The sequence below is a fragment of the Oncorhynchus keta genome, chromosome 18 (genome assembly GCF_023373465.1).
Source record: "Oncorhynchus keta strain PuntledgeMale-10-30-2019 chromosome 18, Oket_V2, whole genome shotgun sequence".
Classification (NCBI taxonomy): Eukaryota; Metazoa; Chordata; class Actinopteri; order Salmoniformes; family Salmonidae; genus Oncorhynchus; species Oncorhynchus keta.
The window spans coordinates 39,502,968-39,518,654 of NC_068438.1; the positions used below are offsets into that span (position 1 = coordinate 39,502,968).

Below are 15,687 nucleotides of genomic sequence, written 5' to 3' on the forward strand. Positions count from 1 at the left end.
TTTATGTTCCCTCTAACCTCTCTCTTCCTCTGTGTTTATGTTCCCTCTAACCTCTCTCTTCCTCTGTGTTTATGTTCCCTCTAACCTCTAACCTCTCTCTTCCTCTGTGTTTATGTTCCCTCTAACCTCTAACCTCTCTCTTCCTCTGTGTTTATGTTCCCTCTACCCTCTAACCTCTCTCTTCCTCTGTGTTTATGTTCCCTCTAACCTCTCTCTTCCTCTGTGTTTATGTTTCCTCTACCCTCTAACCTCTCTCTTCCTCTGTGTTTATGTTCCCTCTAACCTCTCTCTTCCTCTGTGTTTATGTTCCCTCTACCCTCTAACCTCTCTCTTCCTCTGTGTTTATGTTCCCTCTAACCTCTCTCTTCCTCTGTGTTTATGTTCCCTACCCTCTAACCTCTCTCTTCCTCTGTGTTTATGTTCCCTCTAACCTCTCTCTTCCTCTGTGTTTATGTTCCTCTACCCTCTAACCTCTCTCTTCCTCTGTGTTTATGTTCCCTCTAACCTCTCTCTTCCTCTGTGTTTATGTTCCTCTAACCTCTCTCTTCCTCTGTGTTTATGTTCCCTCTAACCTCTCTCTTCCTCTGTGTTTATGTTCCCTCTACCCTCTAATCTCTCTCTTCCTCTGTGTTTATGTTCCCTCTAACCCTCTCTCTTCCTCTGTGTTTATGTTCCTCTACCCTCTAACCTCTCTCTTCCTCTGTGTTTATGTTCCCTCTAACCTCTCTCTTCCTCTGTGTTTATGTTCCCTCTAACCTCTCTCTTCCTCTGTGTTTATGTTCCCTCTACCCTCTAACCTCTCTCTTCCTCTGTGTTTATGTTCCCTCTAACCTCTCTCTTCCTCTGTGTTTATGTTCCCTCCCTCTAACCTCTCTCTTCCTCTGTGTTTATGTTCCCTCTAACCTCTCTCTTCCTCTGTGTTTATGTTCCCTCTAACCTCTCTCTTCCTCTGTGTTTATGTTCCCTCTAACCTCTCTCTTCCTCTGTGTTTATGTTCCCTCTAACCTCTCTCTTCCTCTGTGTTTATGTTCCCTCTACCCTCTAACCTCTCTCTTCCTCTGTGTTTATGTTCCCTCTAACCTCTCTCTTCCTCTGTGTTTATGTTCCCTCTACCCTCTAACCTCTCTCTTCCTCTGTGTTTATGTTCCCTCTAACCTCTCTCTTCCTCTGTGTTTATGTTCCCTCTAACCTCTCTCTTCCTCTGTGTTTATGTTCCCTCTAACCTCTAACCTCTCTCTTCCTCTGTGTTTATGTTCCCTCTAACCTCTCTCTTCCTCTGTGTTTATGTTCCCTCTACCCTCTAACCTCTCTCTTCCTCTGTGTTTATGTTCCCTCTAACCTCTCTCTTCCTCTGTGTTTATGTTCCCTCTACCCTCTAACCTCTCTCTTCCTCTGTGTTTATGTTCCCTCTAACCTCTCTCTTCCTCTGTGTTTATGTTCCCTCTACCCTCTAACCTCTCTCTTCCTCTGTGTTTATGTTCCCTCTAACCTCTCTCTTCCTCTGTGTTTATGTTCCCTCTAACCTCTAACATCTCTCTCTTCCTCTGTGTTTATGTTCCCTCTAACCTCTCTCTTCCTCTGTGTTTATGTTTTCCCTCTAACCTCTCTCTTCCTCTGTGTTTATGTTCCCTCTAACCTCTCTCTTCCTCTGTGTTTATGTTCCCTCTAACCCTCTAACCTCTCTCTTCCTCTGTGTTTATGTTCCCTCTAACCTCTCTCTTCCTCTGTGTTTATGTTCCCTCTACCCTCTAACCTCTCTCTTCCTCTGTGTTTATGTTCCCTCTAACCTCTCTCTTCCTCTGTGTTTATGTTCCCTCTACCCTCTAACCTCTCTCTTCCTCTGTGTTTATGTTCCCTCTAACCTCTCTCTTCCTCTGTGTTTATGTTCCCTCTAACCTCTAACCTCTCTCTTCCTCTGTGTTTATGTTCCCTCTAACCTCTCTCTTCCTCTGTGTTTATGTTCCCTCTAACCTCTCTCTTCCTCTGTGTTTATGTTCCCTCTAACCTCTCTCTTCCTCTGTGTTTATGTTCCCTCTAACCTCTCTCTTCCTCTGTGTTTATGTTCCCTCTAACCTCTCTCTTCCTCTGTGTTTATGTTCCCTCTACCCTCTAACCTCTCTCTTCCTCTGTGTTTATGTTCCCTCTAACCTCTCTCTTCCTCTGTGTTTATGTTCCCTCTAACCTCTCTCTTCCTCTGTGTTTATGTTCCCTCTAACCTCTAACCTCTCTCTTCCTCTGTGTTTATGTTCCCTCTACCCTCTCTCTTCCTCTGTGTTTATGTTCCCTCTAACCTCTAACCTCTCTCTTCCTCTGTGTTTATGTTCCCTCTACCCTCTCTCTTCCTCTGTGTTTATGTTCCCTCTAACCTCTAACCTCTCTCTTCCTCTGTGTTTATGTTCCCTCTAACCTCTCTCTTCCTCTGTGTTTATGTTCCCTCTAACCTCTCTCTTCCTCTGTGTTTATGTTCCCTCTAACCTCTCTCTTCCTCTGTGTTTATGTTCCCTCTAACCTCTAACCTCTCTCTTCCTCTGTGTTTATGTTCCCTCTAACCTCTCTCTTCCTCTGTGTTTATGTTCCCTCTACCCTCTAACCTCTCTCTTCCTCTTTGTTTATGTTCCCTCTAACCTCTCTCTTCCTCTGTGTTTATGTTCCCTCTAACCTCTAACCTCTCTCTTCCTCTGTGTTTATGTTCCCTCTAACCTCTCTCTTCCTCTGTGTTTATGTTCCCTCTAACCTCTCTCTTCCTCTGTGTTTATGTTCCCTCTAACCTCTCTCTTCCTCTGTGTTTATGTTCCCTCTAACCTCTCTCTTCCTCTGTGTTTATGTTCCCTCTAACCTCTCTCTTCCTCTGTGTTTATGTTCCCTCTAACCTCTCTCTTCCTCTGTGTTTATGTTCCCTCTAACCTCTCTCTTCCTCTGTGTTTATGTTCCCTCTAACCTCTCTCTTCCTCTGTGTTTATGTTCCCTCTAACCTCTCTCTTCCTCTGTGTTTATGTTCCCTCTAACCTCTCTCTTCCTCTGTGTTTATGTTCCCTCTACCCTCTAACCTCTCTCTTCCTCTGTGTTTATGTTCCCTCTAACCTCTAACCTCTCTCTTCCTCTGTGTTTATGTTCCCTCTAACCTCTAACCTCTCTCTTCCTCTGTGTTTATGTTCCCTCTACCCTCTAACCTCTCTCTTCCTCTGTGTTTATGTTCCCTCTACCCTCTAATCTCTCTCTTCCTCTGTGTTTATGTTCCCTCTACCCTCTAACCTCTCTCTTCCTCTGTGTTTATGTTCCCTCTAATCTCTCTCTTCCTCTGTGTTTATGTTCCCTCTAACCTCTCTCTTCCTCTGTGTTTATGTTCCCTCTAACCTCTCTCTTCCTCTGTGTTTATGTTCCCTCTAACCTCTCTCTTCCTCTGTGTTTATGTTCCCTCTAACCTCTCTCTTCCTCTGTGTTTATGTTCCCTCTAACCTCTCTCTTCCTCTGTGTTTATGTTCCCTCTACCCTCTAACCTCTCTCTTCCTCTGTGTTTATGTTCCCTCTAACCTCTCTCTTCCTCTGTGTTTATGTTCCCTCTACCCTCTAACCTCTCTCTTCCTCTGTGTTTATGTTCCCTCTAACCTCTCTCTTCCTCTGTGTTTATGTTCCCTCTAACCTCTCTCTTCCTCTGTGTTTATGTTCCCTCTAACCTCTCTCTTCCTCTGTGTTTTATGTTCCCTCTAACCTCTCTCTTCCTCTGTGTTTATGTTCCCTCTAACCTCTCTCTTCCTCTGTGTTTATGTTCCCTCTACCCTCTAACCTCTCTCTTCCTCTGTGTTTATGTTCCCTCTAACCTCTCTCTTCCTCTGTGTTTATGTTCCCTCTACCCTCTAACCTCTCTCTTCCTCTGTGTTTATGTTCCCTCTAACCTCTCTCTTCCTCTGTGTTCATGTTCCCTCTAACCTCTCTCTTCCTCTGTGTTTATGTTCCCTCTACCCTCTCTCTTCCTCTGTGTTTATGTTCCCTCTTCCCTCTAACCTCTCTCTTCCTCTGTGTTTATGTTCCCTCTAACCTCTCTCTTCCTCTGTGTTTATGTTCCCTCTAACCTCTCTCTTCCTCTGTGTTTATGTTCCCTCTACCCTCTAACCTCTCTCTTCCTCTGTGTTTATGTTCCCTCTAACCTCTCTCTTCCTCTGTGTTTATGTTCCCTCTACCCTCTAACCTCTCTCTTCCTCTGTGTTTATGTTCCCTCTAACCTCTCTCTTCCTCTGTGTTTATGTTCCCTCTGTGTTTATGTTCCCTCTAACCTCTCTCTTCCTCTGTGTTTATGTTCCCTCTAACCTCTCTCTTCCTCTGTGTTTATGTTCCCTCTAACCTCTAACCTCTTCTTCCTCTGTGTTTATGTTCCCTCTAACCTCTCTCTTCCTCTGTGTTTATGTTCCCTCTAACCTCTCTCTTCCTCTGTGTTTATGTTCCCTCTAACCTCTCTCTTCCTCTGTGTTTATGTTCCCTCTACCCTCTAACCTCTCTCTTCCTCTGTGTTTATGTTCCCTCTAACCTCTCTCTTCCTCTGTGTTTATGTTCCCTCTAACCTCTAACCTCTCTCTTCCTCTGTGTTTATGTTCCCTCTAACCTCTCTCTTCCTCTGTGTTTATGTTCCCTCTACCCTCTAACCTCTCTCTTCCTCTGTGTTTATGTTCCCTCTAACCTCTCTCTTCCTCTGTGTTTATGTTCCCTCTACCCTCTAACCTCTCTCTTCCTCTGTGTTTATGTTCCCTCTAACCTCTCTCTTCCTCTGTGTTTATGTTCCCTCTAACCTCTCTCTTCCTCTGTGTTTATGTTCCCTCTAACCTCTCTCTTCCTCTGTGTTTATGTTCCCTCTAACCTCTCTCTTCCTCTGTGTTTATGTTCCCTCTAACCTCTCTCTTCCTCTGTGTTTATGTTCCACCTCTAACCCTCTCTCTTCCTCTGTGTTTATGTTCCTCTAACCTCTCTCTTCCTCTGTGTTTATGTTCCCTCTAACCTCTCTCTTCCTCTGTGTTTATGTTCCCTCTAACCTCTAACCTCTCTCTTCCTCTGTGTTTATGTTCCCTCTAACCTCTCTCTTCCTCTGTGTTTATGTTCCCTCTAACCTCTCTCTTCCTCTGTGTTTATGTTCCCTCTAACCTCTCTCTTCCTCTGTGTTTATGTTCCCTCTAACCTCTCTCTTCCTCTGTGTTTATGTTCCCTCTAACCTCTCTCTTCCTCTGTGTTTATGTTCCCTCTAACCTCTCTCTTCCTCTGTGTTTATGTTCCCTCTAACCTCTCTCTTCCTCTGTGTTTATGTTCCCTCTAACCTCTCTCTTCCTCTGTGTTTATGTTCCCTCTAACCTCTCTCTTCCTCTGTGTTTATGTTCCCTCTAACCTCTCTCTTCCTCTGTGTTTATGTTCCCTCTACCCTCTAACCTCTCTCTTCCTCTGTGTTTATGTTCCCTCTAACCTCTCTCTTCTTCCTCTGTGTTTATGTTCCCTCTAACCTCTAACCTCTCTCTTCCTCTGTGTTTATGTTCCCTTCCCTCTAACCTCTCTCTTCCTCTGTGTTTATGTTCCCTTACCCTCTAACCTCTCTCTTCCTCTGTGTTTATGTTCCCTCTAACCTCTCTCTTCCTCTGTGTTTATGTTCCCTCTAACCTCTCTCTTCCTCTGTGTTTATGTTCCCTCTAACCTCTCTCTTCCTCTGTGTTTATGTTCCCTCTAACCTCTCTCTTCCTCTGTGTTTATGTTCCCTCTAACCTCTCTCTTCCTCTGTGTTTATGTTCCCTCTAACCTCTCTCTTCCTCTGTGTTTATGTTCCCTCTAACCTCTCTCTTCCTCTGTGTTTATGTTCCCTCTACCCTCTAACCTCTCTCTTCCTCTGTGTTTATGTTCCCTCTAACCTCTCTCTTCCTCTGTGTTTATGTTCCCTCTAACCTCTAACCTCTCTCTTCCTCTGTGTTTATGTTCCCTCTAACCTCTCTCTTCCTCTGTGTTTATGTTCCCTCTACCCTCTAACCTCTCTCTTCCTCTGTGTTTATGTTCCCTCTAACCTCTCTCTTCCTCTGTGTTTATGTTCCCTCTACCCTCTAACCTCTCTCTTCCTCTGTGTTTATGTTCCCTCTAACCTCTCTCTTCCTCTGTGTTTATGTTCCCTCTAACCTCTCTCTTCCTCTGTGTTTATGTTCCCTCTACCCTCTAACCTCTCTCTTCCTCTGTGTTTATGTTCCCTCTAACCTCTCTCTTCCTCTGTGTTTATGTTCCCTCTAACCTCTCTCTTCCTCTGTGTTTATGTTCCCTCTAACCTCTCTCTTCCTCTGTGTTTATGTTCCCTCTAACCTCTCTCTTCCTCTGTGTTTATGTTCCCTCTAACCTCTCTCTTCCTCTGTGTTTATGTTCCCTCTAACCTCTCTCTTCCTCTGTGTTTATGTTCCCTCTAACCTCTCTCTTCCTCTGTGTTTATGTTCCCTCTAACCTCTCTCTTCCTCTGTGTTTATGTTCCCTCTAACCTCTCTCTTCCTCTGTGTTTATGTTCCCTCTACCCTCTAACCTCTCTCTTCCTCTGTGTTTATGTTCCCTCTAACCTCTCTCTTCCTCTGTGTTTATGTTCCCTCTAACCTCTCTCTTCCTCTGTGTTTATGTTCCCTCTAACCTCTCTCTTCCTCTGTGTTTATGTTCCCTCTAACCTCTCTCTTCCTCTGTGTTTATGTTCCCTCTAACCTCTCTCTTCCTCTGTGTTTATGTTCCCTCTACCCTCTAACCTCTCTCTTCCTCTGTGTTTATGTTCCCTCTAACCTCTCTCTTCCTCTGTGTTTATGTTCCCTTCCCTCTAACCTCTCTCTTCCTCTGTGTTTATGTTCCCTCTAACCTCTCTCTTCCTCTGTGTTTATGTTCCCTCTACCCTCTAACCTCTCTCTTCCTCTGTGTTTATGTTCCCTCTAACCTCTCTCTTCCTCTGTGTTTATGTTCCCTCTAACCTCTCTCTTCCTCTGTGTTTATGTTCCCTCTACCCTCTAACCTCTCTCTTCCTCTGTGTTTATGTTCCCTCTAACCTCTCTCTTCCTCTGTGTTTATGTTCCCTCTACCCTCTAACCTCTCTCTTCCTCTGTGTTTATGTTCCCTCTAACCTCTCTCTTCCTCTGTGTTTATGTTCCCTCTACCCTCTAACCTCTCTCTTCCTCTGTGTTTATGTTCCCTCTAACCTCTCTCTTCCTCTGTGTTTATGTTCCCTCTAACCTCTAACCTCTCTCTTCCTCTGTGTTTATGTTCCCTCTAACCTCTCTCTTCCTCTGTGTTTATGTTCCCTCTAACCTCTCTCTTCCTCTGTGTTTATGTTCCCTCTAACCTCTCTCTTCCTCTGTGTTTATGTTCCTCTACCCTCTAACCTCTCTCTTCCTCTGTGTTTATGTTCCCTCTAACCTCTCTCTTCCTCTGTGTTTATGTTCCCTCTAACCTCTAACCTCTCTCTTCCTCTGTGTTTATGTTCCCTCTAACCTCTCTCTTCCTCTGTGTTTATGTTCCCTCTACCCTCTAACCTCTCTCTTCCTCTGTGTTTATGTTCCCTCTAACCTCTCTCTTCCTCTGTGTTTATGTTCCCTCTAACCTCTAACCTCTCTCTTCCTCTGTGTTTATGTTCCCTCTAACCTCTCTCTTCCTCTGTGTTTATGTTCCCTCTAACCTCTCTCTTCCTCTGTGTTTATGTTCCCTCTAACCTCTCTCTTCCTCTGTGTTTATGTTCTTCCTCTGTGTTTATGTTCCCTCTAACCTCTCTCTTCCTCTGTGTTTATGTTCCCTCTAACCTCTCTCTTCCTCTGTGTTTATGTTCCCTCTACCCTCTAACCTCTCTCTTCCTCTGTGTTTATGTTCCCTCTAACCTCTATCTTCCTCTGTGTTTATGTTCCCTCTACCCTCTAACCTCTCTCTTCCTCTGTGTTTATGTTCCCTCTAACCTCTCTCTTCCTCTGTGTTTATGTTCCCTCTAACCTCTCTCTTCCTCTGTGTTTATGTTCCCTCTAACCTCTAACCTCTCTCTTCCTCTGTGTTTATGTTCCCTCTAACCTCTCTCTTCCTCTGTGTTTATGTTCCCTCTACCCTCTAACCTCTCTCTTCCTCTGTGTTTATGTTCCCTCTAACCTCTCTCTTCCTCTGTGTTTATGTTCCCTCTAACCTCTAACCTCTCTCTTCCTCTGTGTTTATGTTCCCTCTAACCTCTCTCTTCCTCTGTGTTTATGTTCCCTCTAACCTCTCTCTTCCTCTGTGTTTATGTTCCCTCTAACCTCTCTCTTCCTCTGTGTTTATGTTCCCTCTACCCTCTAACCTCTCTCTTCCTCTGTGTTTATGTTCCCTCTAACCTCTCTCTTCCTCTGTGTTTATGTTCCCTCTAACCTCTAACCTCTCTCTTCCTCTGTGTTTATGTTCCCTCTAACCTCTCTCTTCCTCTGTGTTTATGTTCCCTCTACCCTCTAACCTCTCTCTTCCTCTGTGTTTATGTTCCCTCTAACCTCTCTCTTCCTCTGTGTTTATGTTCCCTCTAACCTCTAACCTCTCTCTTCCTCTGTGTTTATGTTCCCTCTAACCTCTCTCTTCCTCTGTGTTTATGTTCCCTCTAACCTCTCTCTTCCTCTGTGTTTATGTTCCCTCTAACCTCTCTCTTCCTCTGTGTTTATGTTCCCTCTAACCTCTCTCTTCCTCTGTGTTTATGTTCCCTCTAACCTCTCTCTTCCTCTGTGTTTATGTTCCCTCTACCCTCTAACCTCTCTCTTCCTCTGTGTTTATGTTCCCTCTAACCTCTCTCTTCCTCTGTGTTTATGTTCCCTCTACCCTCTAACCTCTCTCTTCCTCTGTGTTTATGTTCCCTCTAACCTCTCTCTTCCTCTGTGTTTATGTTCCCTCTAACCTCTCTCTTCCTCTGTGTTTATGTTCCCTCTAACCTCTAACCTCTCTCTTCCTCTGTGTTTATGTTCCCTCTAACCTCTCTCTTCCTCTGTGTTTATGTTCCTCTACCCTCTAACCTCTCTCTTCCTCTGTGTTTATGTTCCTCTAACCTCTCTCTTCCTCTGTGTTTATGTTCCCTCTAACCTCTCTCTTCCTCTGTGTTTATGTTCCCTCTAACCTCTCTCTTCCTCTGTGTTTATGTTCCCTCTACCCTCTAACCTCTCTCTTCCTCTGTGTTTATGTTCCCTCTAACCCTCTCTCTCTTCCTCTGTGTTTATGTTCCCTCTAACCTCTCTCTTCCTCTGTGTTTATGTTCCCTCTACCCTCTAACCTCTCTCTCTTCCTCTGTGTTTATGTTCCCTCTAACCTCTCTCTTCCTCTGTGTTTATGTTCCCTCTAACCTCTAACCTCTCTCTTCCTCTGTGTTTATGTTCCCTCTAACCTCTCTCTTCCTCTTTGTTTATGTTCCCTCTAACCTCTCTCTTCCTCTGTGTTTATGTTCCCTCTAACCTCTAACCTCTCTCTTCCTCTGTGTTTATGTTCCCTCTAACCTCTCTCTTCCTCTGTGTTTATGTTCCCTCTAACCTCTCTCTTCCTCTGTGTTTATGTTCCCTCTAACCTCTCTCTTCCTCTGTGTTTATGTTCCCTCTAACCTCTCTCTTCCTCTGTGTTTATGTTCCCTCTAACCTCTCTCTTCCTCTGTGTTTATGTTCCCTCTAACCTCTCTCTTCCTCTGTGTTTATGTTCCCTCTACCCTCTAACCTCTCTCTTCCTCTGTGTTTATGTTCCCTCTAACCTCTAACCTCTCTCTTCCTCTGTGTTTATGTTCCCTCTAACCTCTAACCTCTCTCTTCCTCTGTGTTTATGTTCCCTCTACCCTCTAACCTCTCTCTTCCTCTGTGTTTATGTTCCCTCTAATCTCTCTCTTCCTCTGTGTTTATGTTCCCTCTAATCTCTCTCTTCCTCTGTGTTTATGTTCCCTCTACCCTCTAACCTCTCTCTTCCTCTGTGTTTATGTTCCCTCTAACCTCTCTCTTCCTCTGTGTTTATGTTCCCTCTACCCTCTAACCTCTCTCTTCCTCTGTGTTTATGTTCCCTCTAACCTCTCTCTTCCTCTGTGTTTATGTTCCCTCTAACCTCTCTCTTCCTCTGTGTTTATGTTCCCTCTACCCTCTAACCTCTCTCTTCCTCTGTGTTTATGTTCCCTCTAACCTCTCTCTTCCTCTGTGTTTATGTTCCCTCTACCCTCTAACCTCTCTCTTCCTCTGTGTTTATGTTCCCTCTAACCTCTCTCTTCCTCTGTGTTTATGTTCCCTCTACCCTCTAACCTCTCTCTTCCTCTGTGTTTATGTTCCCTCTAACCTCTCTCTTCCTCTGTGTTTATGTTCCCTCTAACCTCTCTCTTCCTCTGTGTTTATGTTCCCTCTAACCTCTAACCTCTCTCTTCCTCTGTGTTTATGTTCCCTCTAACCTCTCTCTTCCTCTGTGTTTATGTTCCCTCTAACCTCTCTCTTCCTCTGTGTTTATGTTCCCTCTACCCTCTAACCTCTCTCTTCCTCTGTGTTTATGTTCCCTCTACCCTCTAACCTCTCTCTTCCTCTGTGTTTATGTTCCCTCTAACCTCTCTCTTCCTCTGTTTATGTTCCCTCTAACCTCTCTCTTCCTCTGTGTTTATGTTCCCTCTAACCTCTCTCTTCCTCTGTGTTTATGTTCCCTCTACCCTCTAACCTCTCTCTTCCTCTGTGTTTATGTTCCCTCTAACCTCTCTCTTCCTCTGTGTTTATGTTCCCTCTAACCTCTCTCTTCCTCTGTGTTTATGTTCCCTCTAACCTCTAACCTCTCTCTTCCTCTGTGTTTATGTTCCCTCTACCCTCTAACCTCTCTCTTCCTCTGTGTTTATGTTCCCTCTACCCTCTAACCTCTCTCTTCCTCTGTGTTTATGTTCCCTCTAACCTCTCTCTTCCTCTGTGTTTATGTTCCCTCTAACCTCTCTCTTCCTCTGTGTTTATGTTCCCTCTAACCTCTCTCTTCCTCTGTGTTTATGTTCCCTCTAACCTCTCTCTTCCTCTGTGTTTATGTTCCCTCTAACCTCTCTCTTCCTCTGTGTTTATGTTCCCTCTAACCTCTCTCTTCCTCTGTGTTTATGTTCCCTCTACCCTCTAATCTCTCTCTTCCTCTGTGTTTATGTTCCCTCTAACCTCTCTCTTCCTCTGTGTTAATGTTCCCTCTACCCTCTGACCTCTCTCTTCCTCTGTGTTTATGTTCCCTCTAACCTCTCTCTTCCTCTGTGTTTATGTTCCCTCTAACCTCTCTCTTCCTCTGTGTTTATGTTCCCTCTAACCTCTCTCTTCCTCTGTGTTTATGTTCCCTCTACCCTCTAACCTCTCTCTTCCTCTGTGTTTATGTTCCCTCTAACCTCTCTCTTCCTCTGTGTTTATGTTCCCTCTAACCTCTCTCTTCCTCTGTGTTTATGTTCCCTCTAACCTCTCTCTTCCTCTGTGTTTATGTTCCCTCTACCCTCTAACCTCTCTCTTCCTCTGTGTTTATGTTCCCTCTAACCTCTCTCTTCCTCTGTGTTTATGTTCCCTTACCCTCTAACCTCTCTCTTCCTCTGTGTTTATGTTCCCTCTAACCTCTCTCTTCCTCTGTGTTTATGTTCCCTCTAACCTCTCTCTTCCTCTGTGTTTATGTTCCCTCTAACCTCTAACCTCTCTCTTCCTCTGTGTTTATGTTCCCTCTAACCTCTCTCTTCCTCTGTGTTTATGTTCCCTCTAACCTCTCTCTTCCTCTGTGTTTATGTTCCCTCTACCCTCTAACCTCTCTCTTCCTCTGTGTTTATGTTCCCTCTAACCTCTCTCTTCCTCTGTGTTTATGTTCCCTCTAACCTCTCTCTTCCTCTGTGTTTATGTTCCCTCTAACCTCTCTCTTCCTCTGTGTTTATGTTCCCTCTAACCTCTCTCTTCCTCTGTGTTTATGTTCCCTCTAACCTCTCTCTTCCTCTGTGTTTATGTTCCCTCTAACCTCTCTCTTCCTCTGTGTTTATGTTCCCTCTACCCTCTAACCTCTCTCTTCCTCTGTGTTTATGTTCCCTCTAACCTCTCTCTTCCTCTGTGTTTATGTTCCCTCTACCCTCTAACCTCTCTCTTCCTCTGTGTTTATGTTCCCTCTAACCTCTCTCTTCCTCTGTGTTTATGTTCCCTCTAACCTCTCTCTTCCTCTGTGTTTATGTTCCCTCTAACCTCTCTCTTCCTCTGTGTTTATGTTCCCTCTACCCTCTAACCTCTCTCTTCCTCTGTGTTTATGTTCCCTCTAACCTCTCTCTTCCTCTGTGTTTATGTTCCCTCTAACCTCTCTCTTCCTCTGTGTTTATGTTCCCTCTACCCTCTAACCTCTCTCTTCCTCTGTGTTTATGTTCCCTCTAACCTCTCTCTTCCTCTGTGTTTATGTTCCCTCTACCCTCTAACCTCTCTCTTCCTCTGTGTTTATGTTCCCTCTAACCTCTCTCTTCCTCTGTGTTTATGTTCCCTCTAACCTCTCTCTTCCTCTGTGTTTATGTTCCCTCTAACCTCTCTCTTCCTCTGTGTTTATGTTCCCTCTAACCTCTCTCTTCCTCTGTGTTTATGTTCCCTCTACCCTCTAACCTCTCTCTTCCTCTGTGTTTATGTTCCCTCTAACCTCTCTCTTCCTCTGTGTTTATGTTCCCTCTAACCTCTAACCTCTCTCTTCCTCTGTGTTTATGTTCCCTCTAACCTCTCTCTTCCTCTGTGTTTATGTTCCTTCTACCCTCTAACCTCTCTCTTCCTCTGTGTTTATGTTCCCTCTAACCTCTCTCTTCCTCTGTGTTTATGTTCCCTCTAACCTCTAACCTCTCTCTTCCTCTGTGTTTATGTTCCCTCTAACCTCTCTCTTCCTCTGTGTTTATGTTCCCTCTAACCTCTCTCTTCCTCTGTGTTTATGTTCCCTCTACCCTAACCTCTCTCTTCCTCTGTGTTTATGTTCCCTCTAACCTCTCTCTTCCTCTGTGTTTATGTTCCCTCTACCCTCTATGTTCCCTCTCTCTCTTCCTCTGTGTTTATGTTCCCTCTAACCTCTCTCTTCCTCTGTGTTTATGTTCCCTCTAACCTCTCTCTTCCTCTGTGTTTATGTTCCCTCTAACCTCTAACCTCTCTCTTCCTCTGTGTTTATGTTCCCTCTAACCTCTCTCTTCCTCTGTGTTTATGTTCCCTCTACCCTCTAACCTCTCTCTTCCTCTTTGTTTATGTTCCCTCTAACCTCTCTCTTCCTCTGTGTTTATGTTCCCTCTAACCTCTAACCTCTCTCTTCCTCTGTGTTTATGTTCCCTCTAACCTCTCTCTTCCTCTGTGTTTATGTTCCCTCTAACCTCTCTCTTCCTCTGTGTTTATGTTCCCTAACCTAACCTCTCTCTTCCTCTGTGTTTATGTTCCCTCTAACCTCTCTCTTCCTCTGTGTTTATGTTCCCTCTAACCTCTCTCTTCCTCTGTGTTTATGTTCCCTCTAACCTCTCTCTTCCTCTGTGTTTATGTTCCCTCTAACCTCTCTCTTCCTCTGTGTTTATGTTCCCTCTAACCTCTCTCTTCCTCTGTGTTTATGTTCCCTCTAACCTCTCTCTTCCTCTGTGTTTATGTTCCCTCTAACCTCTCTCTTCCTCTGTGTTTATGTTCCCTCTAACCTCTCTCTTCCTCTGTGTTTATGTTCCCTCTAACCTCTAACCTCTCTCTTCCTCTGTGTTTATGTTCCCTCTAACCTCTCTCTTCCTCTGTGTTTATGTTCCCTCTACCCTCTAACCTCTCTCTTCCTCTGTGTTTATGTTCCCTCTAACCTCTCTCTTCCTCTGTGTTTATGTTCCCTCTAACCTCTAACCTCTCTTCCTCTGTGTTTATGTTCCCTCTAACCTCTCTCTTCCTCTGTGTTTATGTTCCCTCTAACCTCTCTCTTCCTCTGTGTTTATGTTCCCTCTAACCTCTCTCTTCCTCTGTGTTTCTATGTTCCCTCTAACCTCTCTCTTCCTCTGTGTTTATGTTCCCTCTAACCTCTCTCTTCCTCTGTGTTTATGTTCCCTCTAACCTCTCTCTTCCTCTGTGTTTATGTTCCCCTCTAACTCTCTCTTCCTCTGTGTTTATGTTCCCTCTACCCTCTAACCTCTCTCTTCCTCTGTGTTTATGTTCCCTCTAACCTCTAACCTCTCTCTTCCTCTGTGTTTATGTTCCCTCTAACCTCTAACCTCTCTCTTCCTCTGTGTTTATGTTCCCTCTACCCTCTAACCTCTCTCTTCCTCTGTGTTTATGTTCCCTCTACCCTCTAATCTCTCTCTTCCTCTGTGTTTATGTTCCCTCTAACCTCTCTCTTCCTCTGTGTTTATGTTCCCTCTAACCTCTCTCTTCCTCTGTGTTTATGTTCCCTCTAACCTCTCTCTTCCTCTGTGTTTATGTTCCCTCTAACCTCTCTCTTCCTCTGTGTTTATGTTCCCTCTAACCTCTAACCTCTCTCTTCCTCTGTGTTTATGTTCCCTCTAACCTCTCTCTTCCTCTGTGTTTATGTTCCCTCTACCCTCTAACCTCTCTCTTCCTCTGTGTTTATGTTCCCTCTAACCTCTCTCTTCCTCTGTGTTTATGTTCCCTCTAACCTCTCTCTTCCTCTGTGTTTATGTTCCCTCTACCCTCTAACCTCTCTCTTCCTCTGTGTTTATGTTCCCTCTAACCTCTAACCTCTCTCTTCCTCTGTGTTTATGTTCCCTCTACCCTCTAACCTCTCTCTTCCTCTGTGTTTATGTTCCCTCTAACCTCTAACCTCTCTCTTCCTCTGTGTTTATGTTCCCTCTAACCTCTCTCTTCCTCTGTGTTTATGTTCCCTCTAACCTCTCTCTTTCTGTGTTTATGTTCCCTCTAACCTCTCTCTTCCTCTGTGTTTATGTTCCCTCTACCCTCTAACCTCTCTCTTCCTCTGTGTTTATGTTCCCTCTAACCTCTCTCTTTCTGTGTTTATGTTCCCTCTAACCTCTCTCTTTCTGTGTTTATGTTCCCTCTACCCTCTAACCTCTCTCTTCCTCTGTGTTTATGTTCCCTCTAACCTCTCTCTTCCTCTGTGTTTATGTTCCCTCTAACCTCTCTCTTCCTCTGTGTTTATGTTCCCTCTAACCTCTCTCTTCCTCTGTGTTTATGTTCCCTCTAACCTCTAACCTCTCTCTTCCTCTGTGTTTATGTTCCCTCTAACCTCTCTCTTCCTCTGTGTTTATGTTCCCTCTAATTCTCTCTTCCTCTGTGTTTATGTTCCCTCTAACCTCTAACCTCTCTCTTCCTCTGTGTTTATGTTCCCTCTACCCTCTAATCTCTCTCTTCTTCTGTGTTTATGTTCCCTCTACCCTCTAACCTCTCTCTTCCTCTGTGTTTATGTTCCCTCTACCCTCTAACCTCTCTCTTCCTCTGTGTTTATGTTCCCTCTAACCTCTCTCTTCCTCTGTGTTTATGTTCCCTCTAACCTCTCTCTTCCTCTGTGTTTATGTTCCCTCTAACCTCTAACCTCTCTCTTCCTCTGTGTTTATACTGTACTTTTCTTTCTTTCTCCCTCTCTTTTACTGTCTCCTGTTCTCTCTCTTTCTCTTCCTGTTTCCATGATCCTCCTTTCTGCTTTATCTCTCTCTCTCATCATATCACTGTCCCCTTCCTCCTTCTCGCTCTCCTTTTCTCTCTCTCTCCTTCTCCCTCTCTCTAGAAGAGGAAGAGCAGTCGTCTTTGAGAAATGAGACGAGACGAGACAAAC

General features: G+C 44.5%; 1 long non-coding RNA gene across 5 annotated transcripts in view; it reads right to left on the bottom strand.

Annotated features, from left to right (window-relative positions):
- Nucleotides 1–11,492, bottom strand: part of LOC127908773 (uncharacterized) — a 29,083-nt gene extending 17,591 nt beyond the window's left edge. For 3 of the 5 annotated variants that reach the window (XR_008068376.1, XR_008068379.1, XR_008068380.1), the window contains exons 1-2: nt 10,490–11,492; nt 8,110–8,973 (exon numbers count right to left, since the gene is read on the bottom strand). This is a non-coding gene — a long non-coding RNA (uncharacterized LOC127908773). The remainder of the gene's footprint in view (nt 1–8,109; nt 8,974–10,489) is intronic. The other 2 variants (XR_008068377.1, XR_008068378.1) reach the window with 2 other exon arrangements.
- Nucleotides 11,493–15,687: the final 4,195 nt, after the last annotated feature.